Source organism: Ursus arctos, unplaced genomic scaffold (assembly GCF_023065955.2).
Source record: "Ursus arctos isolate Adak ecotype North America unplaced genomic scaffold, UrsArc2.0 scaffold_17, whole genome shotgun sequence".
Taxonomy (NCBI): domain Eukaryota; kingdom Metazoa; phylum Chordata; class Mammalia; order Carnivora; family Ursidae; genus Ursus; species Ursus arctos.
Genome location: NW_026622841.1, coordinates 19,064,229 through 19,078,718, shown reverse-complemented (window position 1 = coordinate 19,078,718; position 14,490 = coordinate 19,064,229). Strand labels below are relative to the sequence as shown.

The 14,490-nt window shown below is 39.4% G+C and overlaps 1 protein-coding gene across 21 annotated transcripts in view; it reads right to left on the bottom strand.

The window, feature by feature from the left end:
- The window catches only part of TCF4 (transcription factor 4), a 347,373-nt gene that overhangs the window by 233,890 nt on the left and 98,993 nt on the right, over positions 1-14,490 (bottom strand). The gene's annotated exons all lie outside the window — the stretch shown is intronic.

Here is a 14,490-nt window from a genome sequence, read left to right as displayed (position 1 = left end):
CAATTGCATAAAACATAAAAGTGTTCTAAAGATCAGTCACTCTATACTTAGAAATGGCTTTGAGATTGTTGATGAAAGGTCCTTTATAAGTATAAAAAGTTTCACCGTTGTATTATTTTGATCATGGTTGATAACAGACGGCCACCACAGACCTCCTCTGAGGAGAGAACTGGAGGAGGAGGTGTGAAACTTCGGTTCAGGAGACATAATCCCATTTATTGTGTTTCCTAACATTTCAGTGATACTGTTTATTCTCCTAATGCACTACTGCCGTTCCTTTTATTACTGCTATTTTATTATCAGAAGAAATAATCATAGCATAATTAATTGATTTGTTGTTGGGTACAGTGGAGCACACAGCGTTTTCGAATACCTTAAGAGATGGGATAGCAGCAACAAAAAACAACTTTTACCACAAAACTTTAATTCTTTCTCTTTTTTTTTAAACAGATATTTCTGTTCCTTTTGTGGGTGCTTCAGAAGATAAAGTCCCCCACGGACAGCTAAAATCAGTGACTGCGAGCTTTAAGGGATATCAGGAAAGCTTGGTCTGGTGCATCAGTCTGGAGGGAAGGTGCAACGCTTTCCCCAAATCTGCTGTTTAACAACCTCATCTCCTGGCCTATGGGTATGCTGAACTGAAATACTCAGAGAAGTGACTTAGAACCCTCTGGATTTGGGAGTTTTGCAAGCCTCTGTGGTTCTCTTTATCCTTAACCAAAAATCAAATATTTTCGGCAACAATAAGTATAAATGACAAAAATCTCTCAACCACTGGATTTTCAGAAATCTGGCATGTCTTGACTTCCTTTTTACCTGAAACAGACAGCCTGGATTAATTCGAGAGATTGTTCCTCTTACATTTGGCCAAAAAGTGATAAAGGGAACAGAGCTGAATCTATATTCCACAAGATTTCATATTGTTTGGACCCATTTTATCTTTTCAATCTTTAAGGAAAATTTTAAACACAAAAAGCAGGCAGAGACAAGGAGGAAAAAGGAATTGTTCTCACATGGGGGGTGATTGTGGATCCCAGAAAGCATTTGGCAATCAATGTCTGGAGACATTTTTGGTTGTCACCGTTTGGGGTGGGGGGAGGGGTGAGGAGGACAGTGCCACTGGCATCTAGAGGCCAGGGGGTGCTGCTAAACATCCTACAGATGTTAGAATGCCCTCCCACAACAACCAAAAAATGCTCTGTCCCCAAGTATCAATTGTGTCTAGACGGAGAAGCCCAGTGTTGAGGGAAAAATCACATTAAAGAGCAAAAAGGAAGAAGCGAGTTGGAGAAAAGATGTACTAGAATTTAATTTATAGTTTAGTATGAACTCTTACTAAATACACAGTGACTTATGCCTTTTAACCCAGACTTGAGCTGGAGTGTTTCAGGAGACCTTCATAAACATCTTCTGTCCACAGAATAAAGGGAAAATGATGGTCAACCAAGCAGCCTGCTAATTAGCGGGCAGATAAAACACATCAAAACTTGAGTATTCCCAACTGGGCAATTTCAAAAGCGAGCAATCCACTAATTAAAAATGCTGGAAGTCTAGCTTTTTCAAAACAGGTTAAATACTGGCTGGGTTCCTTCACAAATAGATTCCCAACCAATCAGATCTGACTGCTCTTTTCCCATCCTTTCTCATTTCCATCTTTCTCATTTCCTGACCTCACGCTGATCCACCATCCTTTCTGCTTCTTCCCTTTTACTGATCTCTTTTTAACAGGCTTTTCCATCCCCTGGACTCCTGCTAGATCTAACAGATAAGGACCAGTCTCTAGCTCTCCCAAACCTAATAGGACAATTGTATGATTTCGGATTATACTTTTTTCTTTGAAAAAATATCTGTATAGCTGGGTACTCATTTATCCAAGAGCAAGAGGCCACAGAGGGAAAGCACTGAGATTTGTAACTCATGATGAATGTAAACATGTTGCTTTTAAGTCATTTGTTTCCATCTTCCCTCCCACTGAGCTTCATCAGGCCTGCCAGTTAGTTAGTGAGCATTTCCTCAACTATTCATTCAGTACATCTCAGAAGGCATCTGAATATACATGTGGATCACCTGTATATTCACTTCAAAATCAGCATCTTGGGGTCCACTGCGGACCAACGGGGTCTGGATCGCTCAGGAAAACTGTGCTTTAAATTAGGTCCCCAAGTCATCTGCATGTGCACAGTAGTTTGAGAACCACCAGCCTGCCTTATCAGGAACACAAGACAGATGCATGCCCCAGACCTCCAACACGTGCCTCTCTCACTCCAGATCTTCAAATTCCCGCCAAGGTTGCCAGTTTCAGCAGCACTCAATACACATTCCCATCACATCTGTTTCCAGATGCATCTGCATCTTGCCCAGACTCACTTTTAGTAAACCTGCACGCGGACTACCCTTGGCCACTCCTCGTTCCCTGCTGGTGTACGCAGGCGCTGCACATACTTCTATACCTCTGTGGTTTTGTACCTGCTATTCCTTCTGCCCGAACTGTTCCATCTCTCAAAAACTAATAGCAGCTAATGTTTAGTGAGCTTACATAGGTGTCTGACACTGTACTAAGCATAGGTACTTCAATGCACTAACAGTACCCCCATTTCATATATGAGAACACTGAGGCTTCAGTGGAACAGGAAACTCTCTCAAGCAACCAGCAAACACAGGTGCTGACAACGCCAAAGCCAGGGAGTGCTCTTCTCCAACACTGTCAATGCTTCCCTAGAAAGAACTTCATTTCTTTCCATAACCATCATGAATGTTACTTCTCAAATGTCTTCCCAGGCAGAGTGAAAGTATTTGGGAGTTTATGCCCGTTCTTGGGTCCACAAAAGGTCATAGAATTATATACAACACGAATATATAAAAGTAAATATTTGAAGAAATCAAGAGACTGGAAAATAAAAATAGGGGGACAGTAGAGCAGAGGTATGATGAGCTTATCAAAATGTACACTGTGATGGACTGGATATTTGCTAGAAAGGGGTCAAAATTCTACAAGGTACTGAGTGGGCAAAACAAAGAGTGAAACAAGATTCACAATGAGTATGGGATAAAAGCGCACAAATAGCTCCGGAAATCCATTAAAGCAACCTAATAACAAATGAGAAACTGCCTGGGATAGAGGCCGTCTGAACATTTAGCTCCTGCCTCTCTCTTGTTCTACTGTCACTCTCCATCCAAGATGGGAATAAATAACAGAAACACAATAATCCGGGCAGCAGAAGGGAAAGGAAAAAAGCAACGGGTTCCATTGTTCCAGCCTTTTCTAATTTATTTTACCCTACCTAAATGAGGACAGACTTAGTAACTTCTATGGGATTGACGGCTGGTTTAGGAGGCAACCTGACAATCCACCAAATTTCATTCTATTAGGGTAGTTCTGCGTAAGTCTCTCTACATTTCCACACCAAAACACAAAAGCAAAATTTGGGCAGAACTAGGACCAAACACTCTATTTTGAGAAAAGACACACAGTAGTAATTTTTAATTTCTATGATTCCCCACCCACATTCATTAAACTTATGATTTGATTACTCAAATCTCCACTTTGTTTATGTGCGAGATCGAATCTATCAGATAGACTGGACAAATGTCAGAAAACAAAGCCCTGGGAGTTGGGATGGAGACTTGGATTTCACCAGCACTCTGCATTACCCAGCTCTATGGTCTGAGCCAGTCACTGCCCTCGCTGAACTCACTTTTGTCAACTATAAAATAAGTGGGTTTGAGTTGCACCCTTGGAAATTGGGAAGGCTACTATATTTGGACAACTCTCCCACAAAAAAACTAAAAATGATGAGTAAATTTTTTAAAATATTCTTTAAAATACTAATAAGGAGGGCACGTATTGCATGGTGCACTGTGTGTTATACGCAAGTAATGACTCATGGAACTTTACATCAAAAACTAGAGATGTACTGTATGGTGACTAACATAATATAATAAAAAATAGTATTAAAAAATAAAATAATAAAATAAAATACTAATAAGCTGAAGAGATAATAAGGAATTATCGAGCCAAAATCAAATTGAAAGAAGAGAAGACATTTTTGCCCTAAGGACATCTGCCAACCTAGAAAATTTAATGGCCTCTTAGGTCAAGGAAAACAGAAGCGAAAACCCAGGACCCATCCAAAGTAGGTATCTAATAGAAGATAACAGGGATAATAGGATTTCCAACCTCAAGGAGTTATTGTTAAAGTAAATAAGTTAGTTTATATTTGTTAAACACTTAGGGAAGTACCTGGTCCATAGCATAGTCTCAGTAACCAACACCTGCCCATCAGAGCATAACTTATTAGTACCCTTCAAAATCTAAGATAAACAAACCACGTAAATCTATAAAATCGTGATTTATTCAAAGAAATCTGAGTCTCACATTTTTATGACTCCTAGTTCTGCTAAACAGGTCAGAGACTTTCAAATATTCTCCTGTATTTTAGAAACAGCCAATAAGTTTAGAGTAAACAAATTCCACCTTTTCCATGAACCTCTAGGGCAAAATCACAGAGAGAATTCAGTACATATTAGATTTGTTTAGTGACTTGATTTACCTTCAGAATATCCCCTTTACCTCTCACCATTGCAACATACGTTTGTGTTCTATACAAATGAAATGCTCTCAAAAGTTATGCATGCTGACCTGAGGCCCAAGCTAAGAGCACAGACTAAATGTTACATAAGTTTAGCCCTGATTGGAAATAAACAGTGTTAACTAAATTGAATTTAAATAAAATAAGTAAATAAATAAAATTTACAAAAAAAAATTTTAAAAAAAGAAGAAATAAACAAGTGTGAGTTACCTAACTCTCTTGATTTGGGATAATTAGAGTTGTGTACTGGTCTTTTCCATACTTAGAGCCCAGATCATGCCAAGCACCCAAGGCCCTAGAGTTTCATGAAGTCAAAAAATAATGAAAGTGTTTTATTTGATCTGCTTTAAAAGGCTATAAATTCCTACTCCTGTAGAAATAGATTGATTTCCTGACAAAAGCTTCTACACACTCAGAATGCATTGGGAGATCGAGGCTAAGTTCTTCCTGGAAAGAGAATCACCCCGAAACATGTTGAGGTCTACACTGTCTCAAATCCTTCACTCTGCAACATCAGATACCATTAAATATCCTCCACACCATCATGGAGACTCACAGACTGGGTACATCTGTGGCTCCTACTAATTTCCTAGTCCAGGAAGAACCCTTGGCTGAGCCCTCCACACAAACTGAGATGGCATATGCTCTCCGTCAGTGCCAGATGAATTTAGAGTTCAAAATATTTCATCAGCAAAGAGCGTGTTAAGGATGTGCACATTTTCATTAGCACCCAGTATAATAAGAGCTCTAAGTAGAGTAATTTGAAGTCAAATTTGAGTACGAGTACAGATGAAGAAAGAGTTGAAAAGCTTCAAATATTGGTGGACAATGTCCATACAACCACGATCACTTCTTTCTTCATCCGTAAGAAACAAGATATGCTTCATAATGAGTGATCAAAGCACTAACAAGAAACTTCCAGCACTTTCCAAATCTGACTGAGCAAAAGATGAGGGTTATGGTGACGTGTCTCACACAAATTTGAAGATACTTCAGATATAAGGAACAGAGACCGGGGCATTCCATTTTCAGATCATTGCCATCAGTGCTGGCTCTCTGAGCACTAATGAGTTTCCTTACCAAATAAATCTGAAACTCAAAAAGTCAAGTACAAGATGATTTTATAGTTCACTATATAAATATATATTTGTGTAAGAAGGTGAAATGCACAAAGAAAGGTAAAACATGGAAATACTGGGTGGAAAGTAGAGTAGGAAAATTTGTTCAGAGAGGAATTATTCCAATATTTTAGACTTTACTAACTTCCAACTTAATTTGTCCTGTAGAACATTCTTTAGAGAATATTATTTTCCTCAAGTTCAAACTTTTTCAAAAATGAAAAACTAAATAATCTCAGATATTAAAAATATGGAGTTAATGCCATTTTGCGGTGCTATGAAACGGGAAACACATTTTCATATAACATGAAAGTCAGATCATATGAAAGTAACAAAATAAAATGCATTACTATTACATTATAAATGTGCTGGTGTTTGTCATTCTGAAACTCAGAAACCTTCTTGAGAACTCAAGCTAAGTAAACGGTTATAGTACGAAATTGAGGAAAAAGTAACCCTGAAATCTTTAGATCAATCCACATCATTTGGAAGTATCAAAGATCATCAACTCTGGATAATATTCTAACTTGAATACTCTTAACATGAAACACTCTTATTTAGCAACCTTCCATTTCAAATGTTTGAAACTAACCAAACACTTCCTCTTAAAGAGAAGTTAATCCTCCCAAGATCTCATCATTCTTTTTTTTTTTTTTTTTAGATTTATTTGTTTTTAGGGAGAGAGAGAGAGAGAAAGTGAGCGCACATGGGGGAATGGCAGGAGGAGGAGAGAGAGTCATAAGCAGACTCCACGCAGAGTTCTACACAGGGCTTGATCTCATGACCCTGAGATCATGACTTAAGCTGAAACCAAGAGTCGGACACTTAATGAACTATGCCACCCAGGCGCCCCCAAGAACTCATCATTCTAAGCAAGAGCCCAGAAAGCAGAGAGCCATGAATAACTTGAGGCAAGAACACAATATGAATTGTATTTGCCTCCTTTGACTTTTTGAAATATAACCAATCCTGAAAGCACTTAATAAAAATCAATCTTAATAAAATAATGTTCTCAACTTATTTCAAATCAGTTCAGAATAACTATCAGAAATAAGCTGCCATATCTGAAGACTTCAAAAATAAAACCAACATACCATCTAACTCCAATAGCACAGAGAGCAGCCTCAAAGTATCTAAATGAAAAGTGAACATATTTGGGAAAGTTTTTAACTAGGTGCTTGGTACCTTTAAAGATGTATTTATAAATACACATCACAAAGTGTGGGAAATAAAAGACACTTTAGAAGACATTAAACAACAAAAACATAAGTGTTAAAATGTGCTTCATTTCCTAATAGACTATGTAACTCTTACGTACATGTAATTATGCATGCATTTTTCAAATGATACATGTAATTATTATGTGGCAAAGTCCGTAATACTATAATGACTTAAGATACGCAAATTGATTTTTTTAAATGCCTACTTGATAAATGATTTATTGAATGTATTTCAATGCGGGGGGGGGGGGGAAGCCAAGATAAAACATACAAGAGTTTTATCCTTTCTTCTGTTTTTTCCCCCAATACCTCTTTTCTCCCTAGGGTGCCATTCGTAAGGCTCTGGGAAAAGCTGCTGGCTTAATTGAAATATTTGTAGGCTGTAATCGCTCTGCATCATCACAATGGTCCACTTCTCCCAAATGGCATCCGTTCCTTGTGCTTTTTCCTTCTTCTATTTCCTTTCATACTGCAACCAAGTCTACTTCCCCTGTTTCTCCCAGTCTCATCTCATCCCACCTCCTATTTACAGATGCTTCGCTGATACTGGTGAAGCCAAATAGCCTTAAATACTCAAAAATCTTCCCTAAAATCCAGTTTTCTAGCACAGTCCCTCTTGCTTACAATAATCACTTCCATAAACTGATTTTCATTTTATCCTTTCAACATCCCAGTCTTCTACCTGTATTTAACACTGCAGCCTCTGACCTGGCTATGACAAGCAATCAATCTTCCATGTTATCTTCAGGGGTCATGCCTTAGTTTTAGGCCAATTTTCTTTGTATTTAGGCTCAAATGTGCAAACCACACTATATTACTCTGCAAAACATCAATGAGAAGGCTTAATTAAGTAACACTGACAGATAAATCCATTTCTTTCGCAGTAATCAAATCAAAGCAGGTTGACATAACACAGGAACTTAATACAGTTATTCCCTTGTAATTGGAAAAAGGCCCTTTACTTCTCATTAAAGCAATCTTCTGGGTATTGGCATAATAAGAAGGCTCAGAGCTTTAATACTGCCCTATAAATGTCTCAAGATACAGACCCCTTAAGCAAACAAGCCAGATTATCTAATTCCTTGATCACAGCAGAACATGTAGTTCCTACTGTTTTAAACTACTAATTCTTTATCTCTGTTGCAATTAAAAAGAGGTAAATCAGTATCAAACACATACAATGGAAATCTGTAAAAATGCATAAACTGTTTACAGTTTTATAAATCTATCTCCACATGTATTTGAAGGGAAGCAGTCCATTAAAAATGAATTTGAAATACTTTGCAAATGTGAAATTGTAATAGCTTGGATCAGGGGGAAAATCTCTTTATTTTACTTAATGGGCTCAACAGGATGCATTTTGCCTAAATTTACAGTCTAATACCCAAGCATACAGTACAACTTTGATAATCAGAATTGTGAGAGAACAGGATTTGAAGAAGGACATTTAATTTTTGTGGCATTTAAAGAACAGTAAGGCATCTGGTCAACTGAAGACTGCTCTGACCAGGCTGAAACCCACAGAGAACTCAACATTACACCATGTTCACATCCCCAAACTACACAAAATCAACTTTCACCCTTTAACTCCAATTTTGAGGGAGTCTCTGCTCCTTACGGAGTGACACCTGATCACTCTCAAAGTGATTCTGGCAACTCTTTCTGAAAGGATAACATATAATGGAGGGTTATAATTCCCAAATGTGGCTGACCACCAAAATCCTCCAGGAACTTCAAACAAACAAACAAACAAACAAACAAACAAGAACCAGATATCCTGGTCCTAGCTGGCCCCCTAATCAAGAAAAAAGCCAAGGGTTGAAGTCAAAGCAAAACATATTTTCAAATTTTTCCTATACCTCTCTACTTTTTTATTTTTCAAAATGGTTTTCATTACAATGCACTTAAAACTCTGTCATTTGCTGAACCATCGGCAAGTAGGTTACATCACTCAGGTCCTTTTATCACCTTCGTACTTCCCGTGTGCATTTCGTAAGAACAAAAGCAGTAACAGTTATCAAAACCAGGGAACTGACCATTGATATAACACTTTTATCTAATCCATATTCCATATTTCAGTTTGTCACTTTTCACCCTGCAAGTCATTCCATGAATGACAACTGATCTCGAGCATAATAAACGCACTTAACCAAGAACAAAAACCAAACAACCAACAGATAAAATCCAGGATTAGTCACCACATTTAACCATCAGCTCTCTTTCATCTATTTTAATCTGAAATGGTTCCTCAGTCTTTCTTTGTGTGACTTTGGCATTCTCGACGAGTACAGGCCACATTATCAAAGTTGTAGTGTACGCTTGAGTATCAGATCATAAGTGTTTCTCAGTCTGGGTTTATCTGATGCTTTCTCGTGATTCTATTCAGGTGAACGGAATAGTACAAAAGTGGCCTTGCGGCTTTCCAGGGATATCACACACAGAGCCATGCGATGGCAGCGTGGTGTGCCCCCTTGGTTTGTTATGCTCATTTCATCATCTGGTCAAGGTATTGTGGGAATTCATCACTGGTACAATTACCACTTTCCCTTGTGCAACTAATCAGCAATCTATAGGGAGCTACCGTAAGACCATTACAACCAACTTTTAATTATGTGCTTATCGAAAAAATTAAAATACCAAAGTGTATAAAGAAAGAAGTGAAAATTCCCTCAGTACCCACTCTCCCCACCCTTGTGCCAGTGATAACCCATAACAGTTTCCTAGGAAGCCTTACGGATCCACTGGTCTGATCACAGAAATCTAGGGCAATAAATGTAAAGCTTGACTAAAATGTCTGTTCTACCTAAATAGGTAAGAAATATTCCTCAAGTGTTTCTTTATGTTCTAGCAACAGCTCAGTGGATATAATTATTAGTGGTAGCCTTGTGACTGAGGTGGGGCTGGAGAAGCCAGAGACTAGAATAAATGAAGACAGACTACACTAGCTTTGAAGGAACTGAGCCAAAATGAAGCCAAGATCGAGCACCCTACTTGTGAACCGATCCCATGTCTAAAACCAAGTTAAATCATTCATTCTGGAGTGGATGCTGCCCTGAATGGCTACTCGTTCGCTGCCTCTTTCCAGCACATTACATAAACCACTGTGTAGAAAGGAGATCCGCCATAGGGGTGGCGTTTTCCAATTATGATCAAATGGATAGACAAGGACACTTACGACAGACAGAAAAAAAATCTAGCGTGGTTTTCATAGGCTGGCAAAAAAAAAAAAAGTGGGAAACAGATCTAAAAGTTTTTAAAAGTGGGAAGTAAACTGACACTTTAAAAAGCACATACTCTCTAGGGGCGCCTGGGTGGCACAGCAGTTAAGCGTCTGCCTTCGGCTCAGTGCGTGATCCTGGCGTTCTGGGATCGAGCCCCACATCAGGCTCCTCTGCTGTGAGCCTGCTTCTTCCTCTCCCACTCCCCCTGCTTGTGTTCCCTCTCTCACTGGCTGTCTCTATCTCTGTCGAATAAATAAATAAAATCTTTAAAAAAAAAAAAAAGCACATACTCTCACATTTAGAATCAGGTATACAAATGAACAAAAAGTGAAGAGAAAACTTGAGGACAGAAAAGATTGTAAGTGGAACTTGGCCATCTGACAGAACATATGCATATCATACAATATTGAGTGAGTTAACTTACTGTTATCAATACAAGGTGAAAATAGTCTCTTTAACTTTGGGGCAAAGAGCCCATGCCATTTTATAAACTGAACAGTGCTGGTGGATTTCAACTCCGACTTATAAATGTTTAGAAAACTGTCCTCACAATTCTACCTCAAACGCCTGGTAGACACTGGCAAAGGTGTTTCTTACCGGGCTTATAAATTGCGTGTGTGTGCGTGCACACATGCACACGCGTGTGTGTGTAAAATCGGCAAACACATACGAATACAATACACACACTTGAATTTACTGATAGTTTCTTGATGTAACAATCGTGTTTGAAACGGTTCCCAGATGTCACAACTTGTTCAACTGACATCACCTTGTTTGTGATCCGAGTGGAGAAGTCTGCCTGGTGACTTAAGGATTTTACTTTTAGCTCACAATAATGTAACCACACTTTTGTTTCTTGCTTTCTGCTTTCCAAAGTGTTTTTTATATTCATGTCATTTTTAAACGATTCCTCTAGAGTCACGGAAAGTATGAACCTGGGATCTAAAGGAGTTGCATACTTAAGTATGAGCACACTAACACTATATTTCAAAAGCATAAAAACAAAAATCAAAAGATTGGCCTATATTTTTTTATAACCAACAGGTAACAGGATACTTGCTAAAGTTTATTAGAATACTTGCTGAAATAGGAAAGTTGGATAGTGCGATAATGATTGAGTTTTCGTATCTTGGAATGTGCATTCTTAAATCATGTCAGCAGTGAAAACATTATTGCTAGTCTCCCCTCGGAGCTGCCCTGCATCCTACACGAGACCATTTCACCAACACAACACAGATTTGGCACTAGCTTGAGAGAGACCAGGACTGGGAGAGCAGGTCTATAATCACACACACACACACACACACACACACACACACACACACGCACACACACACAAAGTGGACTATAGCTTTCCCCAAAGACGCTGCTCCTCTTACTTTCACTTTCAAGTGCTTTAAAGACACTCTTCTAAGTGAAGCAGTCAAAATTCATCTGCATGCATTTCCTCATCCAGCTTTTAGGGGCAGAAATGGAAATGCATTCAAAAGCATCATCGGGTCTTTTTCTCAAGCTTAACGGCATCAAATTCACAGGAATAAACATTGCTTTCTTTTAGTAGGTCTGCAACTTGGATGAAGCCTGCCTCCTGCTCATCTGATCGCCAAGGAGTACTGGTCAGATAGAGAGGAGCTGCTACGATGTCCGGGTCTTACAAATTCACTAAGTGGAATGGTAAAGAGCTGGAACTCTTCCTCAGGAATGGAAGAAATGTCGTTAGTTTGAAAGGAGATAGAAGCAAAGGCCCGAAGAATGACAATAACCAGGCATCTTGAAAGAAAACAAGAAGCAGGGAAGGGGTCCAGGGAAGCCAGAGCTGTCAGGAGAAAATAATGATTTATCTGATGAGATTAGCAGAAAGTTTGATTAGCAAAGATGCCTTCCTAACATAGCAAAGATTGCGATACTACTTTAAGATTTTGTTGTAGGAAAAAAACAGTGCCTGCCAAATGTGGTCTGTAGCAGCCCAGGCTAGCCATGAGTGATACAGTGGGAAAATAGCCACTAAGCCAGATTTTATTTGATTTGTACTGATGATTTTTATTAGAATACATGGATCATTGCTTCAACCTTTCCATGTAAAACCAAATCAAATTCAAAAACTCACACATCAGTCACCTAACCTTATGTCATTCCTTCTGCTTTACTAAAGTTGAGCCACATTTCAGCTGATCAGTCCTCGATAAATCGTTCAGCTACTCAAAACTGCTGGGCCAAATTCTGGGAGGCAAGTGGTACACAAAAGAACCCGCTAAATCTGTAGTGACAAACAAGAGAGCCAAAGAAAGAAATACTGCAAGCCTCATATACGCAGAATAAAATCAAAGCAATATATAGACAATGCAAAAGAGGATAAAATGAATTCTCCTCATTGTATCAACTATACTGCCATTTATCTTTAAAAGGCACACCCACCCCTCAGCTTCTTTTTCCCACTTTAATTCAAGGCAGGGTGCAGGACCCTGCAAAGCAGTGGCTCTGAGACCAGAGGGAAGGGAAGTCCACCATTATACAGCAGAAGGAGATCTAACCAGTTTTACAAATGAAAGATAATCATGAGTCCTACAAATGAAAAACATTACAACCTTTAAGGAAAAAAATGTAAATATTAAATATTCAGTTTGTGGAAAGCGTCCACATTATTTATACAAACTGCTTCATTAAAAGGAATGAAATTTAATTACATGAAGCATGGCAATGGGTTTTCAAAGAAAAAGTGCCTACATCCTACTTCCCACCACTCTTTTACTGTTTTTCCTTTTTGCTTTCACATCTTTCTTCCTCAGCAATATTGCAGGTTTCAACTTCAACCTATGAGCAATGGTTCTCGTTTGGATATCCATTTCTAGTTAACAAATCAGTCCATCTTCATGACTCCCTTCTGTGTCCCGAGAGTCCTGAAATGCACCTTATTATCTTGTCTTCAGAGAAAGTAAACAACTTTCTCAGGTAAAGGCCATCAGCAAGCCTCCAACCCAACGTCTTCCAGAGGCTGAGTCTGCACGACATGGTAGTGCCTCACCCCTGAAAACTGGTAGACACCCAACTTTCAGGTCCCTGGTATAACCCTCTGCGGCCAAGGTGAGGCTGTTTTCATCAGCCCCCATTGCTTCCTCCGCCGGTCACACAGGAAGTCTAGCTCTCCCATCCTCCTCTGCAGTCGTGCGGGACACGTGACAAAGGCTGGGCCAATGGGACGTGAGCGGAAGTAATGTTTGCCTTTTCCAGGCCTGGCCCCTAAAACCTCCCGTGTGATCCCTCCATGCACTTTCTCTTTCCTCTTTGTTCAGCCAGATACAAAGAATCTGGTGAACCCCTGCAGCCCCAGGGGATGGCAGAGCTAGGGAGTGAAAGAACCAGACTCAAGGACTAAATCCAGGCAGCACAGCCTACCTCCGTGGGTCTAGGACACCAGCGGGATATAACCCTCTGTGGTGTTAAGCTACTAAAGTTTGGGGGTTGTTTGTTCCAGCAATTAGCATACCCTGACTAATGCATCCTCCAAAACAGACTTCCGAGAATTCTGGCGCTCTGATTCTATCTTCCAAGCAAAGCAAACATACGCAGTTAGAGCTGGCACTAGTCAGCATTGTGAAGCAGGGGGAACTGGCCTTTGAACTATCCTTCTCTCCCTTTCAGACTTGTTTTCCCCTCTTAGCATTTCCTCCCTCTGAGCACCAAATGTTCTCAGGCTGCTCAGTCTTGTCTGTCTCAAGAAAATAAATCCAATACACTCATTAGCCATTCTTTTTTTTTTTTTTTTCCAACCACTATCTTTCAGCCATAAGTGTTGAGCTGCTTGATACTTGTGTGATTTGGGAGAAATTCTTTAACTTCTCAGATTCTGGGTATGCTCATCTGTAAAATGGGAATGATTGTGTCTACCCTCCAGGCCTGTTGTGATTAGAAATAATTTAGGAAAAACATCCCCATGGAATCTGGAACACAGTAGGCTCGCTCTCAAAAAGGGGGTGGGGAGATAACTCCTGTTTTTATTATGATTACTATTAGTGTCATAGTATGACATTTGACAACAAAGGACTACAGAAATCAATCTAAGATAGGGCTTTCTCCCTGAAATATATAGTCTAGACTGGGAGAAAAATCATACATAAATAAAAAGCAGTATTTGATTACTAAAAGAATGACGAGTGTTAGGGAATTTTAGAGAAAAGAGAGTGATACAAGCTAGAATCATCATTTGCCAGATCGTGGCGGTTTAGGATACGGAAGAGGAAGAAGGCAGTGGCAGACTGGTGAGCAGTGCCCGCACCACATGCTCATCTTCCCAACTCCACATTCAACACTGTCACACTGGAAACTCAGAACTGGCACTAGGGAG